The sequence below is a fragment of the Taudactylus pleione genome, unplaced genomic scaffold (assembly GCF_031769625.1).
Source record: "Taudactylus pleione unplaced genomic scaffold, aTauple2 ptg000199l, whole genome shotgun sequence".
NCBI lineage: Eukaryota > Metazoa > Chordata > Amphibia > Anura > Myobatrachidae > Taudactylus > Taudactylus pleione.
The window spans coordinates 10,053,213-10,067,206 of record NW_028284601.1 but is presented as its reverse complement, the minus strand read 5'-3'; positions in this window follow the sequence as shown (position 1 = coordinate 10,067,206).

Below are 13,994 nucleotides of genomic sequence, written 5' to 3'. Positions count from 1 at the left end.
GCCGACATGAGTCTAGGTGGTGGGTGTTGTTTGTTGGAGGTTACATTGGTCGGAGTGGATTGTTGGCGGGAGTTGTATTTGGCGGTGTTTGGTGATTTGTTCTGTGCGTTTTTTGGGGGGTTTAACTTTCCGTTCGCTTTTTTTGGTGTGGTTCTTTTAGTTGTGGTGTATTTTTTTGGTAAGTTTTTTACCGTCTTCCCAAATTTTGTAAAATTTGGCTATCCTTTTTTGTTTTTTTGGTATCAAAAGTTTTTTTTTTCTCCTTTTGTAGGTTTCTTTTGGGTCTGCCCCAACGACCTTTTTATTCTGTGACTTCTATATCCTGTATTGGTAAGTTTGGATTTTCACTTGTTTGTTAAATGTTCATGACCTTTTTTACGCATCTTTTGTGGACATTACTGTTTTTTTCTGTGTTTTTGTGGATCATAAATGTGAGAACTAATTAGCGCAATTTGACGGCTTGATTTCTCTAGTTAAATTGCGAACTAATTAGTGCATTTTTGGCGGCTTGATTTCTCTAGATAAATTGCGAACTAATTAGCGCATTTTTGACGGCTTGATTTCTCTAGTTAAATTGCGAACTAATTAGCGCATTTTTGACGGCTTGTTTTCTCTAGTTAAATTGCGAACTAATTAGCGCATTTTTGACGGCTTGATTTCTCTAGTTAAATTGCGAACTAATTAGCGCATTTTTGACGGCTTGATTTCTCTAGTTAAATTGCGAACTAATTAGCGCATTTTTGTCGGCTTGATTTCTCTAGTTAAATTGGGAGATATTTACCGTTCACAATCTGGGTTGTTGTTTGGGGCCCAAATTGTGGAAGTCGGCGCAATGTCGGTTTGCTCTTTGTAGAAATGTGTGTTTATCCCCTTCTATGTTTTGTCTTTTACAAAATTAAGCTTCCAAAATGGGCAACACAAATTTTGTCCTTGTTCTGGTCTGTTGAATTTTAGGTTTGGGAAATCATGACAATACCCTGGCATGTAAGCATCTTTGGATTGTATCGTAAAGATAAGTATTTTTCTGTCTTTTTTGGGGGAAACAAACCTTAACTTCAATTCTTGCCATTTCAGGTTGATCTTGGTCGGATTGTTGTGGCCATGCTCCCAGAAGCCGACCAACCTCAATCTCGTCCCAGGCATAGGCATCGTAGGCGTGCAAGGCCCCAGATATATAGAACACATGTCACCCTTTTTGGAATGCCCGATGATGAGGTGTTAAGGCGCTACCATCTTCCGCCCCAAATCATCATAGACACTCTCTCATTAATAGAGAGTGATCTTGAGCGGCAAATTGACAGTCCTACAGCAATACCACCACTTACGCAATTTATGGCGGTGTTACATTTCTGTGCCTCAGGATCCTTTCAAACCACGGTGGGAATAGTTGCGGGAATCTCCCAATCCTCCTTTTCAAGGATCCTTTAGGGCAGTGATGGAGGCCCTTTTCAAGCACCTCCATCATTTTATTAAAATGCCTTTGGATATGGGTTCCCTTAGTGGGGCCAAGGCCAATTTTTACCAAATAGCTGGCTTCCCACACATCATAGGGGTTGTGGATGGTACTCACATACCACTTCAGCCTCCAGCACGGCTGGAGGCCATTTTTAGGAACCGAAAACACTATAACTCACTGAATGTAATGGTGGTATGTGATGCCTCCCTCCAGATCCTGTCCCTGAATGCAAAATTACTTCCTGCTCCCAAAAAATGACTTCATGGGGCCACATTGGAAATATATTCTGGACACAATTTTGAAACGCAACATTTGGGGAATCATGTTGGCATGCTCATTCGTCAACCAGTTCTTGAATTTTAGCTTAATTTTTATTATGGTGTTTGCTGGTTTTTACAGTTTGTTATCACTGTGTGTATTGTTTGTGACCCAACACTTTGTGTTTTTATTTTGTGGTGAATAAATTTTTGGTTATTTGAATCAAAACAATTCTTTTTGACATTACAAGCAAGTGTAAGCAGGTTCACCCAAGGAAAAGTTGCTTAATGGCTAATCCTGTAATGTGTCAATTTGCTCATTATTTAACTATGCTTTGTGGGAAAAACCACACCAAAAGGTATTATGTAGAATCAGTATGCTTTTGAATCTCGGCCTAAGCAGGTTTACCTAAATTTTTTTACATGTAAATAAAAAAAAAAACCCCAAAACATCTGGTAACTCTCCAAACCTATTGTTAGTGTTAGGTGTTTCATGTGCCTGCTTTAAAAAAACAGCATAACACAATCTTAGTTACATTAGTTTCAAATACTTGCTGCAATAGTCTACTTATGTAAGTTTAAACAATCTAAGATTTTCAGACAAGGAATGAGACTGTATTCAAAATTTAAAATTTTATTTAAGAAAAATAATTATGGGGAAAACAAAAAAAATTAGGGGCGCTGGATCCCCACCATCCTATCCAGGACCACCAGCAGGCCGATCACGTGCCCCCGCATCAATTGGACACACCCGGCTAGGTCCGGCAAACGCCTCTGGTCCTCTGTGGGTTATAAAATTGTGGTGCTTACTAAAATGAATCCATAATTTATGAATCTAAAAAACTACTCAAGCAAAATAAACTTAGCAAAAAGTGACAATAGTGTTTCCAAAACAACATAAAAAAAAAACCTTAAACATGAAAAAAAAAAAAAAATCAGGCAACCGTAAACCAGATATACAAGTTTGACTGTTTTGACATGTGGGATATGTGTATGGTGAAATCAGCTGTGAAATGTAAATACAAACAGATATATAACCAACCTTTATAAAAAAATAAAAAAGGAAAAGGCACAGACAAAGGATTACATCAACACATTTTCCTTTAAAAACAAGGATAAAAGGGAAACATACCATTGTGAATGACGGCTGGCCCCGAAACCACTCCATCGTCCTCCTCGGAGGTGGTCACATTTCCCAAGGAGGTGGGGGGTGTTATCACTGACCAGGAGATGGGGTGGTCAAGAGAGGGGTGGGTTGAGGGGAGGGGGAATTGGGATGGAGAGGAAATCGCAAAGAGGGAAGGGCGACAGGGTCTGGGCAGGCTGGGGTGGAGGGGGAATTTTGGGAATTTTGGGGAGAGGAGGTTTGGCTGGGGGTTGGGGAGAGGGGACGAGAGCGACGTCTTTGGCGGCGATGACGCCGTAGTCTTCGCTCGGCCCCTAAATGATGGGAAACAAATTGAGGTTAGTCTAGAACATCACCTTGCTAAACGCGAATTGTTTAACAAACAAAAAGGAAAACATGCACACGCAGATATGAGTGAAATAAAGAAACAGGCCAAACAAGAAAACATGCACACGCAGATATGAGTGAAAAAAAGAAACAGGCCAAACAAGAAAACATGCACACGCAGATATGAGTGAAAAAAAAGAAACAGCCCAAACAAGAAAACATGCACACGCAGATAGGGCCACAAAGATAAACAGGAAAACCAACCAAAAGATAACTTACTTTCCGCTATACGCAGGCGAAAACATGCCAGCAAGCGGGGCGTCCGCCGTTGAAGGTTGGACCACCTGCGCTCCAGCTGGCCGATCTGTCAGCGTGAGATGAAGGAACGCAGGCGGCTGCGAACCTCCGCATAGGCGGCACGCTTCTCCCGATTGCTGATGCCCCCCATCTGGCTGGCTGGTGATACGCCTGTCCATCACCTCTGTAAGAACCAGAAGTTCTCGCTTGGTGAATGCAGAGGCTCTCATGATGGCAATGGTGTATTTTTAATAAAACAGTTTTAATAAAGGCCAGAAAATAATTTTGATTGGCTAATGTAGTTGGGAAATTAACAGAAAACATTCTATTGGTTAGTGTATGAGTCATGTGTTCTACAGGCCCAAAAATCTATTGTGAGTTATGATAGGCTTGATGCAGTGACATGCGTAAGCTAATTTAAATAAAGAAATTAACCCAGTAAAATATGCGTGGGTAAAAACACGGAAAACAATTTGATAATTGGATCAAACATGTATTTTGGCAAAAGAAAACCATTGTTTTAACCGTACGTATTCTGCAGGTAAACAAAAACACGGACAAGAGTAAAGTTTATTGAAAAAAAAAAAAAAAAACACATGTGAAGAGCAATTAAGCTAATTGATATATTGATTGGCATGATACGATTGAAGGAGGTAGGCAGAATGAACGAGCAGGTAATCGAAATCTGACAGGCCCACTTCCGGTTTTTACTTGTGCGTGCGTTCCCTGCAAGCCACATTGGGGATGTACGCTCGCTATTTGGCTTGCTCGTTAGCTAGAGGAGGGGTCGGTAGACTTTGGGGAGGAAGTTTAGCTGCGTTCGAAATTACATGCGAGCGCTTAAATTTACATATTTCGGCACGTACGCCGAATGTACGAACGGCCACTTGCATCTGGGTCTGAATCAGGGCCCTAGTCAGGATATGTATTGTGTGGGATCCCAAATAGAAGAAAGAACAGGTCACTTCTGCTGTTCGTGTGGGTTGTTAACCGGCATCATCCCTGATACTACTAAGGCATTGCAGGGTCTGCTTGTCGGACCGAATGAGAGATTGACTAAACATAGTTGAGAGAAGAAAAAAGTGTGTATGTGTGTGCGCATGTGATAGGGAATATAGATTGTAAACTCCACTGGGGCAGGGACTGATGTGAATGAACAAAAATATTTTCTGTAAAAGCGCTGCTGAATATGTGTGCGCTATATAAATAATTGGTAATAAATAAATAGGTAGGAAAAAACCGTTATGAGAAGAAAAAAGGGGAGAATACCAACAACAAAGACCAGAGCTTTACAACCTTGTGTCTGTACAGCTAGCAGATCAGATTCCAAAGAGGCAGTGTAACCTTACAGACCTAACCACACCCCTTTACACAACACTCCACCAATCCTAACCTAATGCCAATCTGACCATAAAAAACTAACACTCCCCTACCTAACTTTATTGACCCCACGCATCCCTGCCTAGGGATTTATGTGCCCTCTGTTCTATCCGAACCTCGGTTATCTATTTTTTTTATACTAATACTTTGTACATGTTCTCAGAAAAGGTCCAGGCTGAGATAGAGAATGTTATTGTAAGAACCCGTAAGCCGTGCATAGAGGACCGCACCAAAATGCCATACACCCAAGCTGTTCTCCATGAAGTTATGCAGTGTATTGACTTCTTACCTCTGGGTGTCGCACATTCTGTGACAGAGGACACTGTTTTTAGGGACTATACCTTAATGTACTCCCAGCTAAAACAACATGTTGGTAAGTATTGTTGCAGTATTTCATTGAACCCAGCTCTCCTCTATCTAGGGAACAGTTTTCTTTCCAGTTCTGCATTCGGTGCTATATGACCCCTCGCTGTACAAAAGGCCACATGAGTTTGATCCTGAACATTTTTTGGACCAAGATGGTTTGTTTAAGAAAAGTAATGGATTTATGGCATTCTCTGCAGGTACAGTACTGCCACCATCTCCATCATATTCCACTAGTCTCATGTTTCTCTATCGAGAGATTGAGTAATGGGCCCAGAAGCGAAAAGATTATGGGCCTGGTACATGGTGAAGCTGAAAATATGTCTCACAGGGTTCCTCGTTGCGGAGTCTTAAACTGGTCACACTCATAGCGATATTTTACCCGATCTGGCCGATTCCGACACATTGGAATGACAGATCATGTACAATATGGCCAAATTGAGAGTAGATCGTGAGTCCCCACTCACGATCATGATGCAATGCGCGTCCCCACTGGTCGCACAACGCATTGTCAGGTCTGCCATGCAGTAGGGCAGATCTGACAATATAGGACACGATGCACTGTGAAAGTCTGGATGCAGGAGAGATCACATGAAGATTGGACACCAAATCGTGTGCAGATCCTGTGCAGAACTGCCGGGGGGAGAGTTTCAAGGGGAAGCAATCGAGAAGCCGACTGCCTATATACCGGCAGCCGGCTTCCCGACTGTCTTATCCCGGCAAGGGTGAAATGCCGGGCGTCTAGATGTAGAGGCCCGCATTTCCCTGACGCCGGGAGACCGGCGCCCGGCATCATGATCGTAGTGATGCCGGGCGCCACGAGCGGACAGCCGTGGGGGGGGAGGGTTAGGTTTAGGGCTCCCGGGGGGGACTTAGGGTTAGGCACCCCCTGGGAGGGTTAGGCTAGGGGGAGGGAGGGTTTGGCACCCCCGGGGGTGACTTAGGGTTTGGCACCCCCCCAGGGGACTTAGGTTTAGGTAGCGGGGAAGGGGGTGGTTAGGGTTAGGCACTTGGGGGGGAAGTTAGGGTTAGGCACCCCTAAGGAGGGTTAGGGGGGTTAGGTTAGGTTAGTGGATACTTACCTGTCCACGATCGGGATTTCCAGCGCTGTCGGGCTTCCGCTGTGTCGCACTCTGCTCCTGTTGGGCTGCCGCTGATGGGAATCAAACCGCCGGCCATGCGGCCAGTGGTATTTCATACCCATTCCGTTTCAAGGGAAATCGTACACATCGGCTCATAGTGTGCAGATCGCTATGTGTGTGGCCCGCTTTAGAGTAATTCAATGACCACCATCACCATTTTATAAATCCATTGTGTTTTTTCTAAACAAAGGCATTCCTGGAATACCAGACACAAATCACCAAACAAGACTGTGCTAATTGTTTTAACACCATTAAATTGTGAGATAGCAGAAAAATACACAACAGTCAGGGCTTCATATAATTACTTCTTAATTTAATCACATATAAATCATTAAACTACACATCATATTCACTTAGGTATGTATATATAATGATAATACTGCTAGCATTTTTCTGTAATCCTTGAATCACACAGTGGTAATGATTTATATATATAAAAAAATAGGATTAGATTTGTACTTTAAAGCAATGTTCCGAAAAAAAGCATGGTAATATAGAATTAAATACATAGCTATTGTCTTCTTTTATAGGAAGAACTCATATAGCTCTTCAATGTGCTGGTATTGATCCAATTTGAATTACATCCATATAGGAAATCCGTGAGTCATGGTTTACAAAAAAAAAATCACATATAGTCTATAAGTCCCAGTTAATGAATATGACCGGAGATGTGAACAGACAAATACCTCTAATAATGTCCCAGACTGTTACCGCGCTGGATACAAACTGGTTACCAAAATCACTGTTGACGGCAGCCTGAGCCGGGCTACGCTGCACCAGCAGTCTCTCTGTCTCTCGTGTACTCCAGCTAATCGAGCCGCATACATTCACCAGAAGCAGCCACAAACCCAGCGGTATTGCCGTATCTCCGCCTTTGGAATTGTATGTATCCACAACACTCCAGTGTATTTTTAGGTGTGCTGACGACATGGGGGTCGACTGACACATTTCGCCCTTTCACTTAAGGACTTTATCAAATAGTGACAGTAGTTTAAATGGAATCGGCAGCACCTGGCCGACAAAAGCAGAGTTCCCGGCAGCGGAAGCCCGACAGCGCTGGAAATCCCGTTCGTTGATAGGTAAGTACTTACTAACCTTACCCCCTAACCCTAACCCTCCTTAGGGGTGCCTAACCCTAACCTCCCCCCCAAGTGCCTAACCCTAATCCCCCCTCTAAGTGCCTAACCCTAACCCCCCTTCCCCGCTGCCTAAACCTAAGTCCCCTGGGGGGGTGCCTAACCCTAAGTCCCCCCCTGGGTGCCCTAAACCTAACCCTCCACTCCTGTGGCTGTCCGCTCGCGGCGCCCGGCATCCCTTCGATCGGGATGCCGGGCACATGTCTCCCGGCATTGGGAAAATGTCAGGCGTCTACATCTAGACACCCGGCATTTCACCCTCCCAGGGATATGACAGTCGGGAAGCCGGCTGTCGGTATTAAGGCAGTCGGCTACCCGACTGTATACCGTTTAAACTAGGGGTGTGCACCGGCCATTTTTCGTGTTTTGGTTTTAGATCTGAATCTTTCTTCGTGTTTTGGATCTGGATTGGTTTTGCCAAAACCACCCTTCCGTGTTTTGGGTTCTTGGTTTTGTGTTTTGGATCTGTATTTTTTTTTAAAAAAGCATAAAAACAGCTAAAATCACAGAACGTGTTGGCTTTTCTGCTGATATGCTATTATTAACCTAAAATAACCTTAATTTCCACTAATTTCCAGTCTATTCTGAACACCTCACACCTCACAATAGTGTTTTTATGTCCAAAAGGTTGCACCAAGGTAGCTGGATGACTATGCTAAGCGACACGAGTGGGCGGCACAAACAAGTGGCCCATCTAGGAGTGACACTGCAGTGGCAGACAGGATGGCAGTTTGAAAAACTAGGCCCCAAACAGTACATAATGCAAAGAAAAAAAAGAGGTGCAAGATGGAATTGTCCTTGGGCCCTCCCACCCACACTTATGTTGTATAAACAGGACATGCACACTTTAACAAACCAATCATTTCAGCGCCACGGTCTGCCACACGACTGTGGCTGAATCGATTGGTTCGTTTGGGCCCCCACAAAACAAGCTGACAATTAATCTGACCCTGCACAAACTGGCTCTACGGAGGCAAGATTTCGTCCTCATCCTCCTCATTCATCGATTCCTAACCCTCTTCAGTGTTGTGTACATCCTCATCCTCACAGAGTATTAATTCGTCCCCACTGGAATCCACCACCACAGGTCCCTCTGTACGTTCTGGTGGTTGGTCTCCCTGGAAGAGTTGATAATTCATTTTTATGAACATCATCTTCTCCACATTTTGTGGAAGCAACCTCCTACGCCTTTCGCTGACAAGGTTCCCGGCTGCACTAAACACTCTTTCGGAGTACACACTGGAGGGGGGCAACTCAGGTACAGTTTGTACAGGGGCCTCCAAATTGCCTCTTTTTCCTGCCAGTATAGGTACAAACTGTCTGGCATGCCTACTTGGATGCTGTCACCGATGTAATCCTTTAACAGACAGATGCACGCTTGGCGCTGCTCCTTTGTTGATGCACGTGCAGCCACAGTGCACACAATTCACAAACACAGAAAATTATTTTTGATTTTGTTTGGAGTGCACTTTGGGGGTTACAGCACCCTTTAACGGTCAAGCCAGCTGACCCTTTATGTATGACACAGGCACACGCTTGGTGCTACTTTGTTGATAATCGTGCGGCCACAGTGCACACAATTCACAAACACAGAAAAAAATATATATTATTTGGAGTGCACTTTGGGGGTTACAGCACCCTTTAACGGACAAGCCAGCTGGCCCTTTACTTATGACACCGGCGCACGCTTGGCGCTACTTTGTTGAAGCACGTGCGGCTAGTGCGCACACAATGCACAAACTCAGAAAAAATAAATTTTTTTGCACTTGGGGGGAGCACCCCTGATGGACAGAGCACCCCCTGGACAACACTACAGCACCCCTTAAGGACTGGGACACCACACAGTGTTGAATTTGTAAATAAACCTTTTAATACATTCCTTCCTATAAACCTCTAAGATTCACCTGCCTAGAACCTCTAAGACAAAACCCTGCCTAAAACCTCTAAACAGAACGCTAATTGCGTACGCAGTTTAACCGCAAATAAAGACAGGAGTGGAATCTGTGTTTCCAACGCACAAGTATTATTCAGGTAAAAGTACAGTCAGTTACACGCAATCTATACATACATAATTTAGGCGTAAAAAGGAAATAATACAGACCAAGTACGGTTATACATACGCTGCGCCTCCGGACCCAGAGATAGACTTCTGACTAGATATCCTCAGTTCACCCAAAATTCAGCATGAACTCGCAAACCAGTGTTTGGACACATGTATTTATTCCCCCCAGACTGAAACAGGACAAAGGGGAAACTTCCTGCTGATCTCATTGGTTCCCAGAGGAGGAGCATATGTAACGACACATTTAACAGGTTGTTTCAAATAGACTTTCCCTGCCTCTAACAGCCGGGGTCTTTCTGGTAACGCCTCCTGTAACATTCCATCAACTAAAACATTTTGTTGCTTATAAGTTCTGCGATCCGTAACTTGAGTTTGCATGATGCGATCTCTCCACCGATAACATCGGGATTCTGTAAAAAGCGTACGCATCAGAACGAGACCAAACATACCTTGCTTGTCATGTATAATACCTTAGATATCAAAAACCTCTATTTCTTAGCATTTAAACTAACTTAACCAACTTGAATCATACATTTTGATGCTTATGGAACCTTATGTGCAAATATGTAGTGTGTGGGTATTTGGGGTTTGATATAAGGACGCTAGTTATTAATGGGTGAGATTTAAGTGCATAATCTCTCATACACGAAGTGAACATCCAGCAGTGTGGATGGCTAAGGGTTGTAATTCTACATGCCCTCTGTCAGCAGGCCCCCACCTGCTGTGTTCAAAGGAAAACAAAACCTCTTTTGTTCTCACAGACTCTTGTGTGAAGTGCAAATGTATTATCACCTCAAACTGTGGGATTTGGAGCCATCTTGTCTAGGATTCAGGCAAATCCAATTGTGTAGATATTATATTACAATTGCCACAACTATACTTTATCTGCATCCAGGGATTCCCAATTTGTATGTAAAAATACCCATTGTCTCTTCTTATTTACTTCTACTTAGAAAGCTGGTTTTTCCCGTTGCCTTTGGTAGGTTAACAAAAACATTGCCATCTGTTCTTAGCTCCTGGGTTATAACTTGAATTAATGCTGACCACACAAAATGGTGTCTTGCGATCTAATTTCCAAAATGGAGTCTTGCGGCCATTCGCAAGATGGCGTCGCTGCGATTAAATTTTAAACTGAACTTGTCTCACTCAATTATTCAACTTCGACAACAGGACTTTGGAGTGGACACAGCCCCTATGGACAACAGCAGCACAACACAGCCAGCCCCTATGGACTTTGGAGGTGTGGACCCAGCCCCTATGGACAACAGCAGCACAGCACAACACAGCCAACCCCTATGGACTTTGGAGAAGTGGATACAGCCCCTATGGACAACAGCAGCACAGCACAACACAGCCAGCCCCTATGGACTTTGGAGGAGTGGACACAACCCCTATGGACAACAGCAGCACAGCATAACACAGCCAGCCCCTATGGACATTGGAGGAGTGGACACAGCCCCTATGGACAACAGCAGCACAACACAGCCAGCCCCTATGGACTTTGAAGGAGTGGACACAGCCCCTATGGACAACAGCAGCGCAGCAAAGCACAGCACAACACTGCACTACACTACACAGCCCAGCCAGCCCTAACTCCCACCCTCCCTCTTCACTGTCCACAGCCGAGTGAGAAAATGGCACCGGCACGGATACCTTATATAGAATCCAAAACCGCGAGACCCGGAAGGTGGGTGATGATGTTTTGCCTCGATTTCAGATCCGAGTCAGGCGGGAAAAGTCGAGCCTGACTCGGATCGGCCTCGGATCGGAGGGGCTCGGGGGGGTTCGGATTTCAGAAATCCGAACCCACTCACCCCTAGTTTAAACTGTTTGTTCTTATATAGCACCACCAAAAGAAGATGATTGGAGCATCTGTTATTGGTCATTAATCTCATCAGGGGAGTTTTCACATGTTGTTCATGATTTTTGTACCTTCATTAGTCTAAAAGCATGGGACAATCTTAATTGCAATTACTTTCCTCAAACTTCATATTATTGCTCTGCAGTTACAACTAATGTTGAAAGGAGATACGCATCCAAGTTTAAAATACACAAATACAAAGTGAAAATCTTGACTGTTGTATTAACCTTTTAGAAATACTATTCATCAAGAAAAACTTATTTATTTCAAAATTTAAATTTTTACTTTCCCCTCCAGGAATTGAAACTCTAACTCTTGATTCTCAAACCAACTACTCTTACCTCTGCGCCAGAAGAGTTCTTCTCTTTTCTATGTACCAATTCGCATTTCATAGCTTATCTATGATTCAGATTTTTGTTAGATGCTTATATCTCCTCTATATATAGAAAATACACATAAAAAAGAGAGAAAGGATTACCTAACTTTTAGATTATATCATAAAAAATAATGAAAATTGAGTAAATTCTGTTTAATATAGGTAACTGAAATATTTAAAAATAAAAATATATAATTCTACTATCCCATCTGGGAATTGAACCTCTGACTCTTAATTCTCTAATCAGCTGTTCTTGGCCCCGCTCGATAGGTGTTTGTGTTTTTTCTGTATACTAATTTGAGTCTCATAACTTGTCTTTACTAGAGGTATTGGTGAAATGCTTCTATTTGGTTGATCCTACTCTTACCATACTATCATATCTTTTGATCAATATGACTACAGTGGATATGAATAATTGTGTAGCCTATACGCCCTGAAGTTTTAATAGCTTGTAATTCTATTTTATATTCACACATTTATATAATCCTTAATTTTTACCACCTTTACTGGAAATACTGTTTTCTCCCTCTAAATTAAAGTTGCAGCTGTACTAAAGTTCTGCGCTCTACAAGAATAGAACTCTATAACCTATGTTAGTTGAAAGCTATACTTTGCATCCCACAGTGCATCTCTTTAATAGAGTATCTTATATTACAGATATTCACATAAGGACATTATACATACATTTTATCAGATTTTTAAACCCAGTTTTAACAACCTCTTAATTAATTGTAATACACATACATAAAGATCTGTTTAAATATGTTGCAATAAACCCGAAATTTGTATTCTATGTATAAGTGCACCCCCAATGTGTACCTAATTTCCTATCGTAATACATGATCCCATTTATATACAAAAATACTTCATATATTTAGAATGTTCTAATGCATATATCTATAAACATACATTAAAAAACAATATGCACATATGTATACAACACAATGTTTATCATATATACCCTCATTGGTTCCCCCTATGCATCTACAAATAATATCTCAGATTACTGAACCAAGAAAGTTTAATGATCACAGACCACATTTATTCATATCTGGTATTCATGGAAGCAAAAGTATTCATCTCCTGCAAATTATATTAATTTAGTCTATATGGATGTATTATATATAATAGCTAAGACAAAGATTCAAAGTCAATATTTTCATTGAGGCTGTCAAGGTATAGGGTATGAAGCCGAAAAATCCAAAAGGCTTCCTGGAAGCATAATAGCCTAAATCTATCGCCTCCTCTAGAAGTCCTTTTTATAATTCTAACTCCAGTAATTGTAAGACCCTCTGGATTACCATTATGTTTATTACAAAAATCACAGGAAACACTAGGTTGTTGTAATCTTTTCATAATATTCAGACGATGTTCTCTAAATTTTATTTTAAGTGTTTGTGTTGTCCTGCCTACGTACTGCAGGGCCACAAGGGCACTGCAGCACGTAGACACATTATTTAGAATCACAGTTGATAAAATCCATTATAGGAAATGCTTCTTGATTATAATTGGAGATCACCATATCTGTTTTATTCAATATAATTTTACAGGTGATACATCTGCTTTTACCACTTTTAAAACACCCTTTGATCGTTTTGGTGTTCTTCAACCATATTCCTTGTCCCAAAACAGGTTGCAGAATTTTTCTCAGACCACTTGGGGTCAAGTATGACTTGAGATTTCTATTTTTCCTAAACACTATTTTAGGTTTAGTCTTCATTATATCATTCAATATGGCACCTTGTTTTAAAATGTTGAAATTGGAATTGAGAATGCTTCTAATCTCAGATTTGTTGTTATTCTTAGATACAATGCATATATTAGACTACATGGGGTATTCATTAGTGTTCTTAACTGAACCTTTTTTTAGGGACCAGAAGTTCTGCTCTGTCTCTATTTAAGCTATTATTGTATGCCATATCAAGTATGGCCAAAGGGTATCCCCTAATGGCAAAATCTTCATACATGATTTTGGCTTGTTCCTCAAAGCTTTCAATAGAGGAACAATTCTGCCGGATTCTATTAAATTGGCTGTCACGCTGGGAGGCAGGTTTCTGAAAGCTGAGGCCTGAGGCTGCGGGAGGAAACGGAGGTGAGGGGCCTGAATGTACGACCTCCGCATCCACGGGTTTGGTCGTTGGCGAGACCTAGTCAAAGGTGCGGAATCTAACCCACGAGATGGTGTTCGCCAGTGACCCCACCAATCGGGAT